At 37.8% G+C, this 25512-nt stretch overlaps 1 protein-coding gene across 3 annotated transcripts in view; it reads right to left on the bottom strand.

The window, feature by feature from the left end:
- Positions 1-25512, bottom strand: part of PLXNB2 (plexin B2) — an 81609-nt gene that overhangs the window by 45074 nt on the left and 11023 nt on the right. Inside the window, exons 1-2 of one of the 3 annotated variants that reach the window (XM_072401596.1) lie at positions 22025-22262; positions 2615-2665 (exon numbers count right to left, since the gene is read on the bottom strand). The exons of 1 other annotated variant lie outside the window; for it this stretch is intronic. The gene's annotated coding sequence lies outside the window, so the exon portion shown is untranslated. Of the gene's footprint in view, positions 1-2614; positions 2666-22024; positions 22263-25512 lie in introns of those variants that run through there. One more of the 3 variants, XM_072401595.1, reaches the window with a different exon arrangement.

The raw sequence follows: 25512 nt of genomic DNA, 5'->3' as shown, positions 1-25512 counted from the left end.
ACACATTGTAAACAAGTCAGTGGTACCTCAAATCAAACTATTCAGTACACATATATACCTGCACAGCATATTTCTATTTTTTTACTACATGGGCAGGCTAAAGAGGTCTGTGGCAAACGGGAGTAACTATAATTCATCTGACCCCATACCATGGAGTGTAGTGTACAGAAGTAAGCAGCAAAGCTTTGGATAAACAACTCTCCAGCTAGCGATTGGTACTGGTAATGCTTTACTGTCCCCACTGAACTGCAACACAGGTGAGGTTTATTGGGTTTCATTTAAAATGACCCCACAGACCACCAATGCATGCAGCAAATGTTACGATACAGAAATGTAAACGGAATCTCACAGAAACTTCTGGTTTTAATTACAGAGGCTATCATGGCTGTATTCCAAGAATTAAACTGTTTCTGGCTACTTTCCGAATCATTTACCTGAAATTTCTTCTAAATCCCTGATAAGGGACGCAATATTAGAAAACAGATGAAAAGATCATTTTAATAACAGCAAATCACTGAAGACCAAACTACAATTTTACCTAAAGCAGATTCATGAAGACCAAACTAGATTTTTTTCAGAGCAGATTTGTAAATGTAAGATTTTTCTCTCAAAACATTTTGCATTTTCTTTCTTTCACTTTTACAGAAAGCCCTGATGAGTTGCTATAAACAAATGTAAGCATATAATTTCTGTACATTTTGCAATATTTAGGAGTGTTAAATTAAACACCTTTTGCACCATATAATAAGTTATTCATAGTGCACAAACAGCAACATTTGCCATATATTTCTTGGAAGTTATGCTGACCCCCCCCCCCCTCTCAGTGTTTCCACAGGCCCTACACACAAGACAAAGTCTAGAAACATGCAATTATCAGAAAAATGTACATTCCATTCTTTGCTGTGCAGAATTTGAGGCCTACCAAGACGCTCTGCTAACAAGGTCAAAGTCAAAGGCATAAATCCAAGGGGAATTCCAGCCAACTCACACAACAGGCATAAATGCCACTCACACATTTACCAGAAACAAAAGTGAAAGTAATAAAGAGGCAACTAAAGTTTCTATTTATATAGGTACTAAATACTAACCACCTAAGCATGACATAAATATGGTAAAGGTGACCATATTATATGTCGGACAGTACAAGAGACGTCAAAAACCTAATATAGACAGTCACACACAAAACAAAGGTATGCAGATGAATGGGATTATAATAATCAGTAACTTTCTTGCTATATTGTCCTGCTGAAGATCAGAAACAAAACAATCATGAATGGACCGCAATGCTGCAGTGCTTATGAAGGGCTTTGTAATGGATTCATGTTATGGAGCCATATGTATACAAACACCTAACGGCAGCAGCTAAGTTCCTTTAGTAGCTTTGGTGACCATCGGTGAACTTTCTGCACACATTTTGCTTTGTGAAATGTTTCAATTGTTTTTCTTTTCTTGCATATCTGTCTTCTACTTTTTAAGCTGATCATCTTGAGAGAAGTAAGTTCCGCACCTCCATGATTTGCCTGCATTTCTAAACCTAAAGACTGGAAATATAGGAAAGTGGAACACTGACAGTTTTCTACCAGAATGTGTCCTTTCCTGTTTAAAGATTTCACCTCAATTTTTGTGGCAGTTTACAATCTTCCATCACTTTTAGAAAAATCTATCACATTTAAAATTAAAAAATATTTTGGCTTTAATTGAACTTTTTTTTTTTTTTTAAGGCTGATGTTAGACTGGGGACACAATATCTGGGGGAAGTTAATTCCCTTACCCTAACAGGTGTCACTTCTTGATACAAACACAAGTTAGACAAAAGACTGAAAGATGAATGAATGAGCGCTGTACATACAGTGTCGTCTTCTCCCCTTCACTTCAACTTAAGTCGTTCATGGATCCTCCAGGAGGGATCCATGAACAATGTCAGGCGTTAACTGTACACACGTCAGATTCTTGTCCCATACCATCCCTAAAGTGAGAATCATCTGACGTGTTTTCCTAGCCTAAGTGTCCAAGAACACTGCAGAATCACACATGCTAGCAAGGGAGGAGTGAGTGATGAAGAAAATTTTTGCTGGCTTGGTTGGAGAGTAGGTAAATGACTCCATAAAAGATAATAGGCACAATTTGAGCAGTCCATGTTGATAAGTCATCACTCTTTTGACATGGCCCTATGTGCTCTGTAAAAGTTTATTTTACATTATGCGGTTCAGACTGGTGTGCACAGGCTAAGGTATGTGTAAAGTAATTCTTTTAAGTCGATAAAACAACCTGAATGTTTCCAACTGACAAACCACTGTGAGAAGAGCAAAACACAGAAGTACAAGCAAAACCGAGCAACCCTGTAAAGCATATTTACTATTATAACATATTACTGTGAAGAGGAGTAAAGAGAGGAGAAATTAGTCAAACCAGCATTCAGAATTAAGTTGACAAGTCACGTCTACAGGCAAACTATCTAAGGGAGCACAATTAGATGAGTTCTACTAGTCAAGCTTTGCATACATCACCATCTGCACTCTTCCCTATGTGTACTGTAAAATCAAATATTTATTTTAGTACAATACCATCAATAGAATAGTAAGCATCCAGTTAAAACCATGCATCGTATACTTACAGTTCCTAAATTTAGCCCCAAGCTCCCAAATCCAAGTTTTATAATTTCACCCTGCAAAGAAACATCAGAAAAATGAATAAAAATGAATCTCTTGCCAATGACATAAAATTACCACACAGACTTTGAAATATGTATAAGGAATGACACAAAATAAGAGATGTGTCCAAATAATCTACCAACCTATAAAACACTGTGCATGTTTCTGGCAAGAGAAAATTCAGATGATTGGACGCCCTCTGTACAAGCCCCCAAAACAAAAACTCTTTCAAGCGGCTAAGAGGCAGAGATTTCTGTGCATCCTGATAAAAGGAACACAGTACATTACCCATTTCCCCTCTTATTGCACAAAGACGTACATCTGTGCTTGTCATTTCACTCAAGTCTGAGAAATTTCACTTTGCTTTCTGAGAAGTGCATTTTATTTTATATTGTCATTTTCCAAAGTATTCCAAAATTCTTACAGAAGGCATACTATCCAAATGAAATTTAACTTCTACAAATACTATGGGGTCTATTTATAAAACAGGAAACCACACATTCCCCTGGGTGAATCTTCCAGGTCCATAAATTTCAATGGCAGTAATCGATTCCCAACAGGGAATTACCTGTTCTATAACTACAGCTCTATAAGTATGAATCAATATGTATAGCAGTGTTTCACAATTAGGGTTACACCAGAGGTTGCTAGGGTTGCTTTAGCATTGGGCAATATGTGTTTTTTTTAGGTTGGTTGCCACTGACAAGCAGTGATCTATTTGACTATTTGTAAGGATGACACACTTTTCACTGGCCAGCAAAGTAAGATGCATGCATCCCAATGGCCACTATGCCAATGTACTGTGAGCTGTGGTATTGGTCATCATTGTCAAGGGCTCCCTAGGACCTAAAGGTTTATCATAGGTATATCATACTTTCAGTGTTAAGCGTTGGCATTGAACACTACTAGTAGTTTTAATATATTTTTATTTTTTTTTAAAACTTCTTTGCATTGTTTCTATGGGTTATACCAAAGCTCTTAGCACCGTCAAATAGAAAACAGAAGATTTTATAAGACCAGCCAAATCTTAGTGTTTACATTTGCTGCAGTATGCTGTGTGTGTATCAGTATGTATTTTAGTATAAATGAGATGTATACAATCAGCGCAGAAGGGTAGCATCAAATTGTGCACCATTGTAGCCACCACAATGATGGCGTCAGTGCAATGGTAATCAGAGGACAGCCTAAGACAGACAATTGCAGGTATTGGGGAAACCTAGTGGAAACACGTATTGGCTAATCTATTGCCAAAATCTTGTTTATGGATGTGTACTGTTCACTAAGTAAAAAAGCAGATCCTGTGCATGAAATAGGATGACATATAGAGACTAGGCAATGCCAGTGCAGTGACCAGGGAGTTCTGAGTTTGCTTCCTGCAAGAACTCCACAGTGAGGCATACTCATTTCAAGACAATCTCCATCCTCATGAACTTCAATATTCTACAGATGCAAAAATATGTTACAGGATGTCGCAGACTGAGACATAAAAAAAAAAATGTGACCTACCTTCTATTCCCTTTAAATTATCTCATATTCCGAAAACTCCTTGGACGTATTCTCTTATAACCCCTCTTTACTGTGCAACCCACAATAACCCGAGTTGCTTTGGCAATACTGAATTGTATTTGGCATTTCCAGCAAAGCTTATTTCTATCTGCATTTGGTAGGGATGGTTTGCACAGTGCTGTTGTGCTCATCTATTTTTTGAACTTCAAAATAAATGCAAAGGTTTACATCCACGTTCATATTTGAAAGAACTACATATATGTGTAGATTACACTGGTGAAAGAGTTTAGGATCTTATAGCAGCTAGTTTTATGTACACTATAATCAGTTTCTGATAAAGAATGTGTAGTACTAGGAAGCAGTACACACTGACATGTGAAACTACATGACAAGAGCTATATTCAATGCTACACAAATATTTGAGTTCCAGCCAGCACATTGCTAATCTTACTTTTTGAAAACTTCAAGCATGCATGCAGCACCAACATAGATAGAATGGTGTTTAGTTCATATTCCAAGTCAATAAAAAAAAAAAGCTTGTGTCTCAAACCACAAAGTTCAAGTCTGCTGTACAAAGCAAAATGTTAAAACCAGCACACACTAAATATAGCAGCTACACAGTAACACAAACCTCTAATCACCTCCCTTTCATATTTACACATACTGCATTCACATATTTATGATTTATACATGTTTTCATATAAAAAAACAGCTGGTCGTTTTCTAGAAACTCAGAAATATCTGACATGACTAAAAAAGAATTCCACAGGTTACATGCACTATAACAAAAAGGCATACAACCTCAAAAACTTTTATTTCTTCCTTTATCTTATCTGGAATTTATAACATACAGTCATTCAAATTTTTTTTTAAAAACTAGAGATGATAGACTATCATTGACGAACCTGGGTGATCCAGCAAACCTGCAATGGATTTCTAAAACATATTTTTATACAGGTTATCCCATCTTCAACAGTCTTAAAGAGCTTTAATAAATCAGGGCCAATGTGTTACTACATTTGAACATCTGAGTTCACATGTTTGGTCAACCAGTGACAAAAAAATAAATCTAAATAACAGCATAACCATAGACAACAAAAAGTAAAAGGCTTAAAAAGAAAGATAAACCATATTAGTGGCAATAATTACTTCAAGTAATTTTTTTTTTTCTAACACAAAAGAAAAATGTCCTCAGTCTGATGATCAGCATCAATTAACTCTCTTCTCCAGAGTCCAGGCCATCATAGACCTGCCCACATTTAAACATTTAAAACCCCTTGCTCAAAGTTCTATGGGTATCTACCCACTTTTGTCAAAATTTTGACTCTTGGAGGTATGGACAGATTTTCATTCTATCCGCGTAACTTATATACTGGTACCATAACATTAGCATCAGATCTGAAATTACACCACTTTCACCTGACTTTTACACACAAGTCTGCATTTTAACAATGATGATTACTCAGCTTGTTGCAATATGTAAACACCACATAATTAAACTAAAATAAAAGCTAAAAATGTAGCAATTTCTACTCACAAAACTTTTAAAATGTTGCCAAAAAACTTTTCAAAACAAAACAAACACAAAAAAACACACTGAATAATACACACACATTAAGCATTTGCATATTCATCAGACAAAAAAAAAAGCACAATGCATATAAATTCCTTTATTTGCGCCCTGTGTGATATTTATAAATGTTTTCAATTTGAATCTTTGACAAATCAGCTTTTGTGTGGCACTCTACAGATACTAATTGCCCCTTAAAAAGGCCTGCTGAACTCCCAAAGATCAGCTAAAGGGCCATCCTCAAAAAAAAAATGACAACAAAATCTTTTGTTTTTTTTCTCAAATAATGTGGAAAAAAAGAATACCTGTCAGGTAGTTTTTATTTATTTTGGATTTTTGGATGGGTGGGTATTTCATACTTCCTGCCCCAGATCCTAAGATAAAAATAGCTGTACACAAACTGTATATATTCTTTGTGGTCAGGTGACCATCTGGGGATTTGGGGTACACCGCTACTGTTTAAGTATCACCATTTCACTGCTGAAAGCAGGGAATCAACATAAGATCTGATATTATATCATTATGTATTGTTCTTGGAAAGATATTTGTCTGTCTGTATTCTGAATTTGTAGGATGACAGTCCTTTTGGCCCAAACACCTAAACAATAGAGAGGATAGATTAACCCTGCCTGTTCTAAAAATATGTGTTCAACTGATCCCCATAAATACTTTATATCGCCAACAGAGAACTGCATGTTCTTAAGAACTTTGGTAACAATTCATGCTCCATTCAAGATGTCTTCTTTTGTAGCCCCCCTTGCTTCGTAGAGAGCTGAGACCACAAGTGTAAAAACCCCCACCTCCATAATACGGGATGCACGGATTATGGGACATGCATATAGACTGAAGCTTGCATTGCAGCTGCTTTGCTTTCCTCTTTTCCTCAGCCAACAATTGCAAAAACCACCAGCAACCTCTACATAGAAAAACTGTTTATGCAATCAGTGTGTAAGTTAAAACATATTTTAAAAGTATATATTACTCATATAGGTTTGTGAGCTTGTGCTCCTAATTAATTCTTAATGGTAGGACTGTGGATTTAGATCTCCTTTAAACAGTTAAATAAAAAATACCCATTTTCCTAATAGCTATTGAGCAACAAAATAAGTATATGATGTAAATGTTAGCAATCTAAATAGCACTTGGTATATTCACATTTTTATTTTAATCTCTCCAAAGCTTAATTGACACTAGATAATTACAAAGGTATTGCTTAATAATTGAGGCACTATGCAAAGAGTAACCTATGGTACAAAGTATAATTGAGCTGCCCCCGCTGATCTGCCAGTGAATATAATTATGGTAAGAGAAATCTTTTCTTTCTCTCCTTTTCAAATAAGAAAATAAAGGTTGTGAAAAATTCATTTTTCTCAAAAAAGCCTGCACACACTGTGTGTACAATAATAAAGGCATATACTGGAGACCACAAGGAAAAAAAAAACAATTCAATTATTTTAGGTTATTTTGGAAGCTGAAAACACTATCATGAAAAAAGAAAAAAATGTGAAGCAGAGATGATGGATACTTTGTGTTTAAAAGTAGTTGTTTTCTATTAGAAAATAATAAATGTTTAGGGGACAAACAAAGCCATAGCTGAAATAAATATCACAATAGCTGTATACCATAAACTAGTGTTCCTCAACCAGGGTTCATCGAGCACTGGGCAATTTGAACACCAATGATCTACTTGGCTATCTGTATGGGAGACATTTTTCCTGCTGGACAGCAATTTTTGAGGAATTCTTCCTACTGATCATCATGCTAAAATCCTGTGAGCGGTGAATACAGTAATTATAACAGGGGTTGTGTGAAGACCTGAAAGTTATCTTATATTTAAAAGGTCCAGAAAGGCTATGTTAAACTATTGCTTTTAGTGTGATTCCAAACTAAATCATGTAGACTAAAAAAGCAAAGCTATAGGCATGCAACCACCAAAGCAACCACCAAAGCAAAGTTATAGGCATACAACCATCATTTCCTACATTGTAGGAAGCAGATTTTGTAAAAAATCAATATTTGAAATTACCTAAAAAGTTTTTTTGGTAGCTGGGATATTTTAAGTGGTGTGCAGTGAAAATTAGGGTCATATTCAACAACAAACATTTGAGATCAGGAACAGCTGGCAAGACCATTGATGATGTTTATTTTTAGCATGCATACTCATACAAGACAGAAGAGACCATATCTAAGTAGAAATTTCCTTGAGTTGAGGGACAATAAAATTCTATGTGAACACACAGACATTCCTTTGTTACCATTTAAGTCAATGAACACTAGTTTTTAAAAAGGATAGATAACATGTGCTACTATCAAGGGTGTGGCTGGCAGCCAGCATTCCGCACATTCACACTGAATTTTAATAAGAAAAAGCTGCTACAATCAAATATGCACACAACTGCATCTTAGCTCAAATATCTCAAACTGAGGCACTTCACACAGTCAAAGAACAAAGGCTGCAAAAGAAACAACAAGAAAATGTTATAAGAAGAATAGTATTTATGATCCAGACGTTTATATTATTAGTGGACCTAGTATATGGCTTAAATCTTGCTACTTGTATTATTATTCATAGTTGTGTTCACCAAATGTTAGAACAAACACACCGAAAGGTGGCAACTGTGCTTACAAACAGCCTACAAGCCTATCTGGCTCTGCCTGCGTGCCTATTAACCTCAAAGATCAATATGCATACCATGTTTTTAACCTGGTTGATCTTAAGAGAAAATATGGTCTAACATGATATTTTGATAATTACAACGATAACTGATAATTAAAAGTACAGGACATTGAGATTTTTAGCCTTGCAAACACAAAATGCACTTGCAATACGAGTTACAGTTCATATGTTAAGGAACAATGACGCTTCATAAAGTATAAAATATATGTTTTTTAGGTTTTGTAATGTCCTTGCCACATCCTCCATGTTGCTGAACTCTTGGTATGGTAAGAACCCTCTGTTTTAGCATGCTCTCTGCTTTGTGGAATGTGAGCTGCCTGCAAGCAACAAAGCTTACAAAAATGGTCTTTTCATTCTGCTTTGTGTCAAAGAGCTTACAGAGGAATTCACATCACTGAAGAATTAAAGGCACACAGAGAGAAAACATTTAAATTCCTCAATCCTCGAAAAGGCTATTTTGGTAAAAAATAAATAAATTATAGAATTACAACTGAATTGCAAATTTTAATGCAATAAAGTGCAAGGCCATAGAAAAACTTTGTAACTCCCTATGCGAAGTACCAGTTAAAAATAATAAAAAATAGTATTTATATAGAGCCGACATATTACGCAGCTCTTTACAAAATCCATAGTAATGTCACTAGTTGTCCCTCACAGGTATTTACAATTTAATGTCCCTACTATAGTCATATGTCTTTTATTACAGTCTATGGTCAATTTGGGGTAAAGCCAATTAACCTAACTGCATGTTTTTGGAATGAGGGAGGAAACCGGAGTACCCGGAGGAAATCCACCCAAACATGGGAAGAACATGCAAACTCAATGCAGAAAGTCCCCTGGCCCTGGGTCCTAGCCCTGCAAAGGCCAGACTGCTAACCACTAAGATACTGTGTTGCCCACACGTGTAACACAATAAGTACCAGTTAACGTACTAGCTAAAGAAGGTGGAATGCATAAATCTTTTTTTATTCTCAACCATTTAAAGGTTTTTAACAATACAGATTCTCTGTGAGCAATCAATAAAGGGGTCATTTAACTGGTGACTGAACTTGCCGCTATCTATTGTCTCACAGAGGTAATTTCATTCCTCCTTCATTCTCTATAAACGCAAAGGAAAAACAATCAGATATAAGATTTCTCCATATCATGTCTTAAAAAATAATAGCTGGTTTTGCAGGGCACCATTATTTTGTACTAGAATTGCCCTTAAAATTTTAAGGACCTTTGAACTTTTAAAAAAACTAAACGTTATTAGCAGGTATAATGCACAGGTAACAAGAGGTGCCTACACAGGTCTGAAGTTTTAACAAACTTTCTGCATATCTAAATTCTGGCCCATTCTGAGAGGGCAAAGCTCTAATGCTTCTGGGTAGTGAAAAATCTTTCATGTTTTCCCCACCAAACATTTCTATTGGCTCATCACCATAATACACTAAATCACTAGCCAATAGGGATGTGGAGGGAAGGCGGGGGCGCGGAAGCTTCATAGCAAGGAAGTTGTTAAGCTCTAAGCTTTGATAGTAAAGATGTAGGTCTGCAGAAGCAATTAAAGCTGCTTCAGGTGTGAGGCACTCCTAGGTGCTTAATGCCCAATTTACAAGTGGTAGTCACTTAAAATAGTACTGCATGACTGTGGGTTCGTGGAATTTAGCATGCATATATAAGAAAAGCAAAAATAAGGAAAAAAAAATCTTTAAAGCAATAAAGAACAATTAACAAAATTAAAGAAGAAAAAATAACAAAACCTGCTTTTACCTGCAATTCACCAATATTTTGTATGCAGCTCTGTTTTTTCAGCTGCTAGATCTACTTGGCTTAATGTCTAGCATCACTCAGTACACTACCTCTGACCCCATGCCATCTTTGACCCACTCCAGCCTGGTTATAGCCAGAGAAAGAAGCAGCAGCACAATGACGATATCTCTGTCACTACGCTTTCCTGTTCCCATCTGAATGTTTCATGTGAGCACTTAAATTTATTTGTTACTTATACTGCTGATTTCTTGCTTGCTTTAATGATGTATTAATGATTACAGAGCTGAATCAATTAGATATAGTCGCTTTAAGCTGAAATTGAGGTAGATATAAAAGGCGCAATGTATTTTACAGCACTGCAGACTGCTCCAGTAGTTGCCCACATGTTATCCGAGACTTGTGTTTTTCTTTGTCACAGCTTTTTTTTACTTTTCTATCTTTTCAACGAGCCAGCAAGTGAAAAGTGACTAAGTCCACTAGTTTTGATCTGTACCCCAGTTATTTGCAAATAATGTGCCAATGCAATAAAAGGGAATGCTTAGACATAATGTAAATGTAATGCATACATTTAAAGGCCATGTAAGGCCAACAGTAGAATGGAGCCAACATAAACAATTTAGTGTTTGTCAGCAGCCCAGGACACATTGCTGGATGAAGTTGTGTCCATACCTGCCCACTATGCACTTTAGGCATGTAAGAAATGAATAAATCCCCTGTGGTCTTCAACTCTGCTTGGTAAGCCTTTTCACTCCTGTGCTGCACTATAAAGTTAAAGTATATTCTCCAAACACGCCGCAGATCACTCAGCGGCTTCACAACAACCCAATAAAAGTGAAACATATTCCAGTGCACACATCACAGGGCAGGCACGTTTCCCCAGGGATAGGCTGGCTGCAGATGTTATTTTATTCCTCAGACCATTTTGTTCAGCTGCAGAGCTTCAAGCCGACAATTCAAAAGCTAAATAACCCTTGTCTAATGGTAATGTCAGTCATACACAGAAGCAGAGCCGCTCATTATCATGGTAAATCGTGCTGTTTAATGCTATTGGTTCTGCTGAACATTTATGCATGTTATCAAGCTAGACAATACATTAAGTAATAGTGAAGGGAATCAACAAGCAGAGCTTTAAATTGGCTGTACTCAGATGCCAAATCTCGTTTTAACATCTTTCCAGATATAGTAAATAGCAATAGGTAAAACAATATTGTATATAAAGAAAACGTTTACCAAATTATCTTTAAAGATTAAATATTTATAAGCAGATGGTAAATATTGAAAAAACTTGTATTGATTTGATTCCCTCCTGGAAAGTAACACAGCCATTTTTTTACCCCTGAAATGCTAATTTAGGTTTCTATCATTACTAACCCCAAGGTAGGTGCACACTGGTGCTGATGGTAATCTATTGTGTGGGTTGCAGTCCTTTTATGTATCAACCATTTTCTGACCAGCAAACAATGAACCGAATAGATGATCATTGTTTAAAAACTGCACTGCTTTCCAAACTCCCACTTGTGTGCTGAGCTCAGTACATCAGGAAAAACTGACCAACATATCACAACCACCTGCCCATGAAGAGGGTCTAATTCTACGTACACACATGCAATGGCTCAGTGCCGATATCGGATGAGAATCTGGCGTGTACAGCACTCGTCGTCCATCGTCCGAGGGACCGTCTTGGCTCTGTGGATCCACGAACGACGAACGATCCTAATGGAAGTAAAAGGGGGGGAGAGCGCAGCACGGTGCCACTCCGTCTCCCCCTTCCCTCTTCATAGAACAGAAGGGTGCTGTATGTACAGCACTCGTTCATGCATCAAGCAGTCGTTAGTCGTTGGAAAGGATCGTGAAAGATCCTTTCCAACGACAACTATTGCATGTGTGTACATAGCCTAAGGCAGAATTTGCAGCTGGTCAATGATCACACTAACAGTGTTCTCCCCAGCCCATTTTAGCTGGGCGCACCACCCGGCACTTTTCAGCATCTACCCGGCTGTTTTTAGGTGGTTATCAATGATTTGGGTCACACTACCAGGGCTGCCACCCGCCTACAATTTCTTGCCACCCGGCTTAAAAAGATTTCTATGTTGAGCGCTGCACTAAGGTTTCTCAAAGTATTGTTTACTTTTGTGTAATTGCTAAGAGAACCAAGTCATTGCTGTCATCTAGCTTTTATACATCCACCTTCATAAGAAACAATCAAATCCAACAAGGAATATTTATCATTATCTGTATCTGATCATTTTATTCATATAAAGCCAGACTATGCATGAATTGTTCCTATACAAACCTGAATTTACACTGCATTAGCTGGAGCGCTAAGTAATGTCATCACACTAAGGAGCTTTTTGTATTTGGATTATTAGGGGACAGGGCAGCATGGTGGCTCAGTGGTTAGCACTCTGGCCTTTACAGCGCTACGTCCTAGATTCGAAGCACAGCCAAGACACCATATACATGGAGTTTGAAGGTTCTCCCTGTGTTTGCATGGGTTTCGTCCGGGTACTCCGGTTTCCTTCCACATTCCAAAAACATAGAGTTAGGTTAATTGCCCCTCCCCTCAAAAAAAAATGACCTTGGACTATATGAAAGACAAATGACTATGGTAGGGACATTAGATTGTAAATCCCTTTGAGGGACAGTTAATGACATGACTATGGACTTAATGATTTGGGCCATATGTAAAGAGCTGCGTAATATGTTGGCACTTTATAAATACTGTATATTAAAAATAATATATAATCAAAACTATTTTTAGATACAGAGCAGAAAGATTTGCGTTTTACTGGGGTGATTGTGAGGTTGCATGTGCTATACAATGTCCCCATAACATTCCTGGGGTTATGTGTGGGTATATGTGATGGAGCAGTGAAAGGCTTGAGCTTCAGGGCCATGTAAATGTACATTTGCAGGTGGTGAGCTTGGAAGAAAGCGACACGTTTTCCAGGGTAAATGTCGGAGCTACTCTGTAGCTGGGCTATGTCAGCTGCATAAATGTATTTAAAACATTTTTATGTTTGACTAGAGGGTACCTTGCTAAATATGCTGTCATTCTGAAAAGCATAACAATAAAAAAAAGTGCAATTCTACATTTATGATTCTGGAATTCCCCTGGTTCATTTCATACACCAGTAGAAAGAATAAATGTCACAGAGCAGAACAATAGCGCCTCATGAATGGGAAAGATTCACAGATAATTAGCCTGTTTTGGAATACAGGCCATGAATTCATCCTTCAGTCTTGCACTGACACTGGATTATGGCCACACTTCCTACATGGTTTGTTGAGTAGGAGGCTTGTTTTCTTTACCAGACAAAAACACTAGTAATGATATTTAAATCTATACCACCAACACATAACCAATAAACACACAAACACATGTATCTATTACATAAACACAATGATATTAAACCAAATTTACAGATTTGCTATAATATAATTTAAGACATAAAAACGTGCTATGAATGGGTTTGCCTTTCCTAGCAACCAACCAGATGTTTTCACCCATTGGAATTGTAACAGAACATAACAGAACATGACAGCTGAAAAGTAATTGGTGTGCATTTATTAACTAGCCGGGTTAAAGAAAAAGCCAATTATGTATCTGTTTACAACCCTAAAATGCATTTTTAATAACCACTTTTTCTGGATAGTTATAAAAGTTCATAAAAGCACTTGACCATACTAATTCATTAAAAACAAATTAACGGTAGAAGTTTTATCAAAAATTCATATGTGCTTTTAAAGTAATTTGTTTGTTGACCTGTAAAAAGCTAACTTCTAAAACCCTGAGACTGCCAAAGGTGCCGCCATCTTGGATGTGATGTAACAAGTATTCAGGGCTGTCACCTAAATGGCTTTCTTATTCCCCTTTGTCCTCCCCCTCATTCAGCCGCTACATAAAAGAGGAGGAAAGGAGTAGGGAAAAAAATGGCACTAGACACCTAAATTGATGACAGGACCTCTAACTCAAATAAAGTTATCCTCCAAATGATACAGCTTTCCCACACTCTATGCCCTCTGCCCATCCATTTCCATAAACACACTCACTTTCACAAGTTTAGAACCAGAATGTGTCTTGCAAAAGCTGGGTGTGTTACCTAATAGCAAAGTATGTATGAGAAGAGTTCAGAACTCCAGACAATGGTTTCTAGGGAGTACACAATGTTTATTGGCTTCTCTTATGACAGCTTTAGTATTGAACAGTAACAAATTCTAGTAATTGATGGTAATTTCTGTTAACCTAATTAGTAAATCACTGCACTTTTTTGGGGGTAGGGGTGCTTTTCTATTTTGAATTTCATGTTCATTTGCCACCCACCTTTAAAAAAAAACACAATCACAACTATTAAATCATCCCCCAGAGAATATAAAATACTTGCTGCTAAAATTCTGTGATTGTTTTCATACTTTGGCGGATTAACTAATCCAGAAGCTAAACAAGGATTATTTGACCCGATAACGAGGTTTTAAATCCTCTGATGTGAATCTTACTTTTGAGTACAATTCAGACTGTATAATCGTAATACTTCTGTACAGAACCAACTATCAATGTAAATAAACATCAGATACAACACTGGGCAATGAGCCTTTCTGACAGAAGGTAACACGTGTAGCTCACATTCCGCATTGTTACAAGATGAAATAGTGAGGAGACAGAGGTAAAAAAAAAAGAACCGCACCAGATCCTCTTATAAGAGATTAGAGATTTGTATATTTCCTCCAGATTGGTTATGAGGAGCAACAGATGTCAACTGTCATACCAGATAAACATAAGTGTTGGTATTTTCTCCCAGCCCGGATAAACAGAAACAAAAGACATTTAGAGATCCATAAGCACAAAAGAGAATATATACATTCTTTACTGTCTCAGCAGTAACAAAGCATACCAGGGACATGAGTCAGAGCCAGCGCATCCAATTACAACTGCTTGGAAACCTCTGGAGGCAATCACTTTCTTTCCCATGGTAAGTAGGCGGAGAGAGAAGAGCGCTGTACTTTGCTTTCCATCAATCATATATACCGGGATTAACTTCAAAAAAGGCTGAGCCAGACACCATCATCACATGACTTTTCTGTTCTAGAGATTAGGGCAATCAAAACATAATTTACAGGCTCACATCAATATTTCACATTTCCAGGAATACCAGTAGAACTGGTAAAACTAGCAAATGAATCGTAACTGATGCAAATCTTGAAAAAAAAAAATTCTGCAAGCATAAAATGTATATAAATATAAAAAAAATACAGATCCTGTTCATCATGTTTAGGAAATGAAATGGATTTAAGAAGTTGTTCTTGCTGACTTAGTGAGTTAACTGCAACATAGTATTGTCACCAAAATTGCTGGGGAAGGGAGAGTTCTGTGGAAACTTGTCCACACCACGAACCACAGGGAGTGGAATAATCCTTGCTGCAAACTCTGGCCAGTCCTTCATTTACAGTCTGTGTTAAGAAAATCCCATTATTTCTGACCAAGGGCAGGATACTATGAATACAAGCAACAGATGACCCCTCCATAAGGATTAGTGCGATTGTTATGTGCCTGCAGAGCCACGGGTTGGTAAATGAGTTTGCTGTACAATTTATTGTAGGTCATGCATACAAAGGATTTCACAATGCCTGCAGGGGTATGGAATAAAGGTATGGGTGTGTGTTGGGGAGGAAAGGGTATGGGGTGGTGGTAACAAAGAATAACTATACAAAATATTGGGAGTTGAGTGCGGCAGTTAATGTACCAGGTTTGCACTATTATAGGTTTTACATGATATGGAGGATGAGTCAAACTATGGATGGCAAACTGTTAGAACATTAGCTTAGTACTGTTGTAAACCTGCAATCAGGGCATGCCTCAGGCTGACTCATAGAGATTGATGGCCAGCCTGGGGCAGCCGTCACCCACATGTCCATATTCACAAAGCATTGTGGATGGGAACTGTAAGAACTGTGTGAAAACTATACTGCATAGTGATGCCACTGCAGAGATGAAAGGGCAAGGACTGTCCCATATGCTTCCCAACTTACTTGGGGCTCGAATTTTGTCGACCCCATGGTCGGACCATGACCCCCTGGCTTTATACCTGAAGGGATTTAGCAGACCGCAACCTGGGTTTAGGTGGAGATTCAACAAGATAATTTCTTGGGATCCATAGACTCCCTCATGTGGAGGAAAAAAAACAATAGAGGCCATGTGAACTGCCCGGCTCTATCACACTCTTATCCAGGTATGGGACAAGTTTAGTCCCCACTCAAAGCTTTCCTCTATTCATAAGCCTTGGACCCCCCTATGGAATAACCCGGATTTTCCGGCGGGTCGGAGCCAGGCGAACTTTCAGTGGTGGATCTCTAAAGGTTTTAGACGAATTAGAGATTTGATAGACGTACGGGCAGTATTTACCTGGGAACACCTATCCACTCAATTTGACATTCCTGCTACAGAATACTTTCATTATAGACAACTACATTCCTTTATCAATCAGATAATCAGAGATGCTCCAAGGCCCATGCGCTCCTCGCCGTTCGAAAGCACTTGCTCCTCCATAGCTACCACAAAAGGACAAATTTCTGTTATGTACTCGGTCTTAGTTAACCAAAGTAAAAAACTGAGATATATGAGGGAATGGGAGAGAGATTTGGGTATCACGTGGGACTTGGAGGAATGGCAGGACATGATCTATGCACTTTCTAAAATATCCCTCAACACCGCAGTGGTGGAGGCAAATTACAAAGTGGCTCTCAGATGGTATCGCCCTGTTTAGCAAACTTGATACCATCCAACCAAAACCCCTCCAGAAATTGGTTAGATTGATACTAGTGGCAAGTAAAATTGCGTTAGCTAAAGCATGGAAGTCCTCCACGGTTTCCATGGATCCCATAGTATCCAAGTTGAACTGGATCATGGTGAATGACAGACTTACTCACACTTTAAAGAATTCTCTTGACAAATTTGAGGACCTCTGGGAACCATGGATCCCCTTTAATACCCTATAGTTTTTGTCTTTGGGGAAATTATCCTGGAACATGGGATTTTCTTATATTGCTCTCGTACTTCCTCTTAAAAATTGGAAGTGTGTACGCACCTTAACAGTGGCTCTATTCCTTTACCAAACTCTGAGATAAGGTCTAGTCGTTGCCTGAACAAATATCGTAAAGAGCCATGGCAGCTTGTTAGCTTAAATGCCCATAACAAATACATCTATAGTATAATTGTAATTATCCTGAGAGACTAAAGAACAAAGCTCCCATCTCAAATAACTGAAAGAAAATTCCAAATAAAATGATGCCACAATAAAAGCTTTTGTGTTAAAATATTTCACAACCAGTCCAGTGCCTATACACACTAATTTACACGTGCGGCTGATTTTATAGCAATCCAGACAGCTGCAATTACACGTTTCTCAAGTTTGTATTAATAATAATTTCACATTCTGCTAAAACAAACCATTCTAGAACACATCTGCCTGCAAAAGCATAGATTCATTACAAAGAAGGCAGTTAGTGAGCAATGTTGAAAAGACTTTGTGCAGACAAATTGCCATTTTAAGTTCATATTTGTTTAAGCCTTTGTTTAGTTCTTACACATGTATCATTACCAGAGATAATGCCTTTTTAACCCCTGCATCAAGCTTTAATTACAAATCTAGTGTTGGTTCCCATTCATGCATAATGATTTTATGGTAAACCAAGGAGCAATGCAAATGTATTCAACATCCACGATGAAAACACTCTTGTGGCGTGGAAACACAACAGGGGGCTGAAGCGGAAATCTGGGCCTTAAACAAAACTAAAACTGATCAAGGATGGTGAAATGAATGTTATTTAATCTTATTATATTAATATGTATTTAACAACTTGGTAATTATTCACTTTGAATAATGTTTTATTGATTCCTGTTTTGGTTTACATACTGTTTTGTTTTTTATACAGCAGAGAAGAATGATACATTTCTGTTGTGTTTTTATCTATCTGTGACCCCTCATTTCCTGACCTAGTGAGATACTGTCAAGAAATAAGAAAAACAGTTGTCACCAGGACAGGAAGACAATAGCAAAAAAAATACTGTTCTATGTTTAAATCATTCCTCAATCTTATCAAAATGTTTTTGTCTGTGCCCCCGCCTGACCAGACACTAGGAAAAACATCTTTCAATAGGCTCCTGATAACAAATATGTGTATATAGTTTAAAACATCTGTTTCACTTAGTTGAGGTAGCATACATGCATAGATTGAAGTCTGTATCATAATCTATGCACAAACCCCCAAACTTTGGCTGATTAATATATTTCATAAGGAAGCAAAACAAGCCTTTTTCCATAAACTCGGGGTGAAGCTAAAAAAAAATCCCACACACATACCTAAACACACCAAAACATGAATCCACCCAATCCTAGAGGCATACCCCACACATAGACTGACACTTTGGTCTCCAGCCCCATACACAGGAAGCTGCAATACAGGGGTGTTCTGACACCTTTCTCTCAGGTCACATATGCAGTTCAAAGAGCCTGCTGGAACAGAATTATAATAAGGGGCGTGAGGGTGAGCACAGAATTTAAGGAGATTACAGCACACTCATAATCATAACCTTTGAAGAAGTCATAATAACACAAAAAAGGATGCTTTGTAGACTTATTTTGCAGTACCTTTATGCAGACATATCTTGCGAATAATATTTTATTTATGTAGGCAATATTTTTTTAAAAATTACATTTTAAATGTATTTATTCCCTGCTTTTGTTTGGAATAAACTACAAGCCGCCTTATTTATAAGAAGAGTGGTTATCATGATAGTGCTGTTCATCTGTATATTCATTTATAAGATCAATGGATATGAAGGAATTTATAAGACCAATGAAAGGAAATAACCCCCAATTATATTTTGCTTTCCTGTAGTAGGCAGGTGGGTTACACAGAGAGGTCCTGTACAATTTAGGTACCTGTGCTGTGTTGAGGAATACAGGTGTGTTGACAAAAGTTGTTAACCACTTGTCGGATAGGAGGCACATCGTCCTCGTACAATTCACAGTCATACATTTTATTCCCATCCACAAAAACACAATTATCTCTACACATGATCACAATAGTTTATTCATGATAACAAGTAAAATAATGAAACTGTCCAATGGAAACAGACCCCTATTTTGCTTTAAAGGTTGTGTGCCTATATAACCAGTGTTGGAAATCCATCACAGAGCTCACATTAATGTTCTATTAAAACAAGCAGCTATTCACACAAACTTCAATCCAACTTTGGAATGATTCTTTGTGTTTAAACAGCTTCATTCAAATAAAAGTTAATAAGTCTATGGAATATGGAAATCCTACCTGTTATAATCATTTGTGAACAGACTAACTTTCACATTACTTATTGGATACATGGATAAAACAAGTAAGGGATATGCTGAGTGTTGATCATCAGGCCAAGCAGCACACAATCCAGCTCAATGATTTTTTTGGTGGGGTGTCTGTACCATGTCTGTCTGTCGATGGGCATGTATTCCCATTACATTCCTAAATATTAACATTCAAGCAAGAGAAATTTAGGAATGTATGTCACAATTGTTTAGAGTAGTCTTTCTGCGCTTTTATATCATGGGGGAGCCTTTGAAATAACTTTAAGATGTTAAGGAATCCATGCTATAATTACTTTATCCACAGATCACAGTACATTAGTGTGGTGATCAGTAGAGAAAATGTCACCTTTACAGAAAGTCAAAAAAATAACCAGTGTCTGCTAAACTAACCTAACTAGAGACACAAGCTGCTCATTGGTCAAGCAATGTCTGGAGGAACCCTAAGTTTCAACATAACCCTAGTTGGGAAACACTGGGGACTGGTCCATGTCATGTAATGCTTATGGTAGTGGTATATCTGCTGGTAATATTTACATGCAAGGCAGCATAAAGATACACTTCATCTGTGCATGCAGAGCTGTAGACATTTTTAGCACTGACTGAATCAAAATGAAGCTCTTTAGCTTCAGGCTCAGTATGTCACATAAGAACAGGTGTCACGCATACAGAGCTCTGTTCATTGCTTCTAGACTTGTCTTGCACCTTGCAGAGTGTTAGGAAAGTCTGTGCTACTAGATTGGGAATTATCTTCCTGTAACTAAAAAACAGGAATTGAGAAAAAAGCTGGGTCACAAAACACAGTTCATGAACAGAATATCACCTTAATAATGATATGTTAACAATCCAGGTTATGAAGCATATTATGTGATTTTTAATGCATCCCATACACCAGAAAGATGCCAAATGGGTACTATAGTCAATTGGCACAGGTTCTAATAACATCTCTAAAAGGCAAGTCTCTGAGGATTAACTGCCAGCACCAATGCTGATCACATTCTCATCAGACATTACTATTATAAATGCATGCAAAGGAGACCACTGAAACAGGGAGTCCCTCTGTCAATTGAACAAATGGGCACACTGGGCACTGTGCAAGCTACAAGTTATAGCAGAAACTCAGAACAGGCATTGCATGTGGGATTTACTTATTTCCAGAATGGAATTTCATATGGTAAAAATGTAGAATACACAGTCCAGTATAAACACAGAGTTCACTTTCTGTTGTTTCTAAATTAAAGAATGGCCAAATAAGCAGTGGCTAGACTTCTAAAATACCCACGGAGGGGTTCAGTGCAATATTTACTGCATATAAAGAATTTCCATTTTCTAGCAATAAAACATGATATCTGAAAGCTGCAAAAGGTTTACAAAGCATGTTCCTTATTGATATTTGATAATGAGACATGACTGTGACTGACAGCCAGTCTTGTAGCTTGGTAAATAAACCTCAAAACACCTTTTACTGATTACAGAACTCTACACACAGGACCAAAACACTCTCTGGAATCTAAGCCAGAGGCCCCATGCATACCGTATAATAAAGATCACATCACCACATCAGATGGACACAGGTAGTTGGCCAACCCTTTCAGAATTCAACACTTGCACTTTTTTGACAGATCCCAATATTCTATATGATGAGATAAAGGGTTGCATATCAATGTTGCATTATAGCCAGGAAGGTAGAAGGACACGTTTCTAACTCCCAAGTTCTTCTATATGACCGGCAGTTATCAAAGTATTGCATGCCAGTCACAACAAGCTCTATGTATGGCTATCCACCTAGCTGGATCACTTTTGCTGAGAGATGAGAATCTATAGAAATGATAAAGAGTTAAGATCGCTGAATGCAAACATGTTATACAAACTGCATTAACCCACATCAATGACATTTCAGTCACCATGCCAGACTAGTTACTGGTTGTCAATAATTACAAAGCATTGTACATTACTCTTTTCTTCAGTAGCTGTTATTCAATATTAAAAAAAATTATAAGATATGAAAGCTGTCAGCCCAGAGTGTTTTGTAAATTGGTTAGCGATGCAGAATGAATACCTTGCCATTTTTATTTAAAGGTCAGTTGTTTAGAACGGTACAAAATATCAAGTTGGTAATGTTATATTAGAAAAAAGATCTGCCCAATTAGGACCAATATATTCTGCTGTTCAGCTAGGCAGCATGCAGGAAAATGCACCTTTAGTTTGTGTTCTCTTCTGCACACTGCCAGGGTTTTACATGTGATCATTATTAGCAGAATTTCACAACATCAGAAAAGAACAGGAAGGGACAGAATATTTTCCCTTGACCTTCTACCCTGCAGCATGTGCTACAGGCATGAAATCATAAGTCACAGCGCACAGCCTAGTCTGTGCACAGCCCCTGATTGCAAACATGGAGGAAAACTGCAAACACAACACAGGATAAAACTAGAAAGATCTCACAATCAAGACAAGATTGTTACTCATATTTACAACTCAAATAAACACCATATTCCTATAAAACACATACCTTGTGTGTTCAGATCCATGATTAATTTGTGCTATATGAATTGTAGAATAGAATAGACGTAACACGAAACAAACATCTCGAAAGAGAAAGGAAAAAAAAAACTGAGGCTCTTCTCTGAAAAGTAGGTTTTGTGGGAAACAAAGAGAGAATGAAGGCAAAAGGGCAGACAGCTCAGAATACCAGTCTCCACAATGGGAACCAGATGTGTCACAACAAGTTTTGGGTGGAGAATGAGCTTAGAATGCTGGGGAGACATGAAACCTTTGCAGAGTATATTGAAGTAGACTGCAGGAAGGACTTTCACACTTCCCAAGTTTCAATCCTACTGGGAGCCAATAAGCAGCAAAACAACTAGATGACTAAGGCAAGTCATTAACCCATTCAAAGTGTGCTCAAGGCACAGTACATACTATGATTATACAGTACATAGCAAAATATGATTCACCTTACAGATAAAACTAAGTCAAAGAACAAAAGCAGAATAATGTCTTCTAAGTAGAAGAGTGAATAATACAAAATCTGAAGAAAAAAAAACAGTAAAGTGAATCAATTCCTTCTAAAACATGAAGCCTGGATTACCAATACTGGGATGCATTATTGTGTGCTATAACAAGCATTGGTTGGGTTAATAATGAACAGAAACCCAGGTCCCAACATAGTTCCCACTGAAGCACACCACACTGAGTTTATATCTATGTTCTGAGGAGCACCAGATCACATATATAGTCTATGTCAGAAAAAGTTACAGAGTGAACAGTTGAGGGGATCCAGTCTGTTCAGGTGAGGGCAATAGATTCTCCAGGGTGTGGGCAGTATATTGAATAAGGCCTGATATTATTTGGGTTTTGTTTCTATTGTAAACTTTCTTTTTTACTAGTGGAAATTTTAGTCTTTACTTAATACAGAAAGGAGGACCATTAAAACCTTGATAGTGGCCTATTGGCCCAAACACTCGGGGGAAGCTAATAATGAGGGTGACACAGAACACAATGGTGCCGCTACAAACTGAACACTATATTGTTTTCCTAATGAAAACATTATTAATCTGCACTATTGGAATCACTGTGGGTTATCTTTTTATTATGGGTGTGGCAAGTGGGAGAGATTTGGTAACAACATATAAGATTGTATAGTGGAGTCACCCCCCTAGCTGTGGCTGACTACTGAGGGTTGCTTCAAATAAGTGACCAACATAAGAGCCTACTGACCTCTACGCAATACTCCAAGGTTTAGAATTTTCTCAAGCTACTTTTATTTTTTGTGATGTGGGAGATCCACCTACTTCTGCATGTATTTTTAAAGCACCTTTCAGTTTTTCTCCCAAGAGTACTGACATTAGGAGCTCCAATAAATATACTACCTATTTTCACCTTGTATATTTATATAAGGTTTCACACAACTGGGCTGTGCCCACAAGTTGTATCATCCGTTTGAGACACTCTAGAGATCATTTAGAATGTGCAAACAGATGAATTAAGCTGCGTACACACTTCCAATTTTTATCGTTGGAAATGAACGACGAACGAACGATCGATTGGGCAAAAATCGTTCGTAAAAAAAGTAACCAACGACGCCGGCGAACGAGGATAGTCGTTGGAAATGGACGACCGGACCGGCGGATCGGATGTTGATCGTTGACCATCTATCGTGTGTACGGTCGTTCATTGATCGTCCATGGTCTGAGCATGCGTGATGAACGAACGTTCGCTCACTTCCTGTGGTGCACGTCACTTCCTGTATCGTTCAAACGATCACATCTATCGTGTGTACAATATCTGTGAACGATCGTGTCGTTATCTGTATGTACAGGATCGGTGCTATACGATCGTTCGCAGATATCGTGCAGGATCGTTCGTTTACCAACGATAATAATTGGAAGTGTGTACGTAGCTTTAGACCTGCAGCTAACTCACACCTAACCTGCATTTGACCTACTGTAGGCAGATTTTGAAATTACAGACAATGGGTTTCATTTCTGAAGATAGATACAGAAAGTATTAGCTTTTAAATCTCTAAACTGCTCTGAAAACAAATCTAAATCACTAAGACTTAACCTAACTCCCCTTCAATGGCATCACATCCTTGCCACCAACAACCCTGAAATTGTTTTCTCACACTTAGACACAAGAAAGTAGCTGATAGAAGGCTGAAGGCGCAGGGCGACTTAGTCTTCTGTTAGGGTTTTCAATTCTAGCTAGTGTTTTTCCCAGTCACTTTTAGCTGGGTGCACCACTTGGCACTTTTTAGTAACCATTCGGCTGCTTGGTCATAAAATAGGGGCTGTCACTTACATACAAATTCTTCACACTCAGCTATAAAAGAATTTCTGGGTTGAACACTGGCAGCAGTCATTTGCCCAGCCCAAGCACTTTACCAGGAGAGGGAAATCAGTGCTCCACAGAATTGCTGAAATGGACAAATTTGGCACTGGTCGTGGAGGAGCAAGGTGTGAAGGAACGCAGGTGAAGTGAATATATGTTGTTTTCACAAACACTGTCACTGTGATAATTATAGAGGCTGCCTCAGGCTAGTTTCTGACGAGAAACAAACATGCTACAAAGTAAAGTTCCAACCTTGAAAACTTCTGGGCCAGCAGCTCAAAAATTATGAGCATCAGCATGCCAGTCAGGCAGCGGAGATACATACTAAAATATGAATCAAGCTATTTTCTGTGTTATATCAATAAAAATCAATACAAATCAGTTGCCACAACAGTCATTCTGGTTATGATCCTGGACCGTCCTACCACAAAGAACATAGCTATAAAAAGTATTTTTTACCACTGTGTCCACTCTTGCTTGTTATGTTGAGAAGTCAGCAATTTGATGGCTAAATTACATGTCAAATACCAAGAAATCCTCATTCTTGCACATTCCTCTACCCCACACATTACAAACACTTCATCTGCTGGGCCATAGCGCTACAATTAAATGTTACCCTTCAGTATAAGAAGCTGTACATTCCATATGGAAATAATTCTGCAATTTTTTTAATGACAACAGGTCTAACAATGAAGGAGAACAACCTTTAGAGTTCAGAGGTTAGTTCAATACAACATGAAGTTTGACATTAACACGCCCTCCTACTCAGGGGACAAGGAGAAAGGGTGGAATTAGAAATAGCAGTGATAAACTGAGGGAATTTAAACCTTGGACACAGACACATTGAATGGTATGTTTGTATATGAACTAAACCATGAACTTTTGAGCGTTTGTCTTCAGTCAAAAATGCATGCATAACAAAAGTAATCAGCAAATCACAAATTTTGTCTTCTAAGGCTGTGTTAGGCAGGTACACAGGTTAGATTTCTGTCGCTGGAAACAAACTCTCCTGGTTCCATTGACAGGAGAATGAACAAGTGCTGTACACACAGAACTGTTCTGTTGGATGGAAGGGAAAGCTAGTAGCTCCCTACTGTGCTCTCCTCCATAGAAAATACCAGCAGTTGTCAAGGATGCAGATACTAAACATGAAAAAGTATAACTCCA

This window comes from Pyxicephalus adspersus, chromosome 2, assembly GCF_032062135.1.
Source record: "Pyxicephalus adspersus chromosome 2, UCB_Pads_2.0, whole genome shotgun sequence".
Classification (NCBI taxonomy): domain Eukaryota; kingdom Metazoa; phylum Chordata; class Amphibia; order Anura; family Pyxicephalidae; genus Pyxicephalus; species Pyxicephalus adspersus.
The sequence above is the reverse complement of the archived record's forward strand: the minus strand, read 5'-3'. Positions and strand labels throughout refer to the sequence as shown.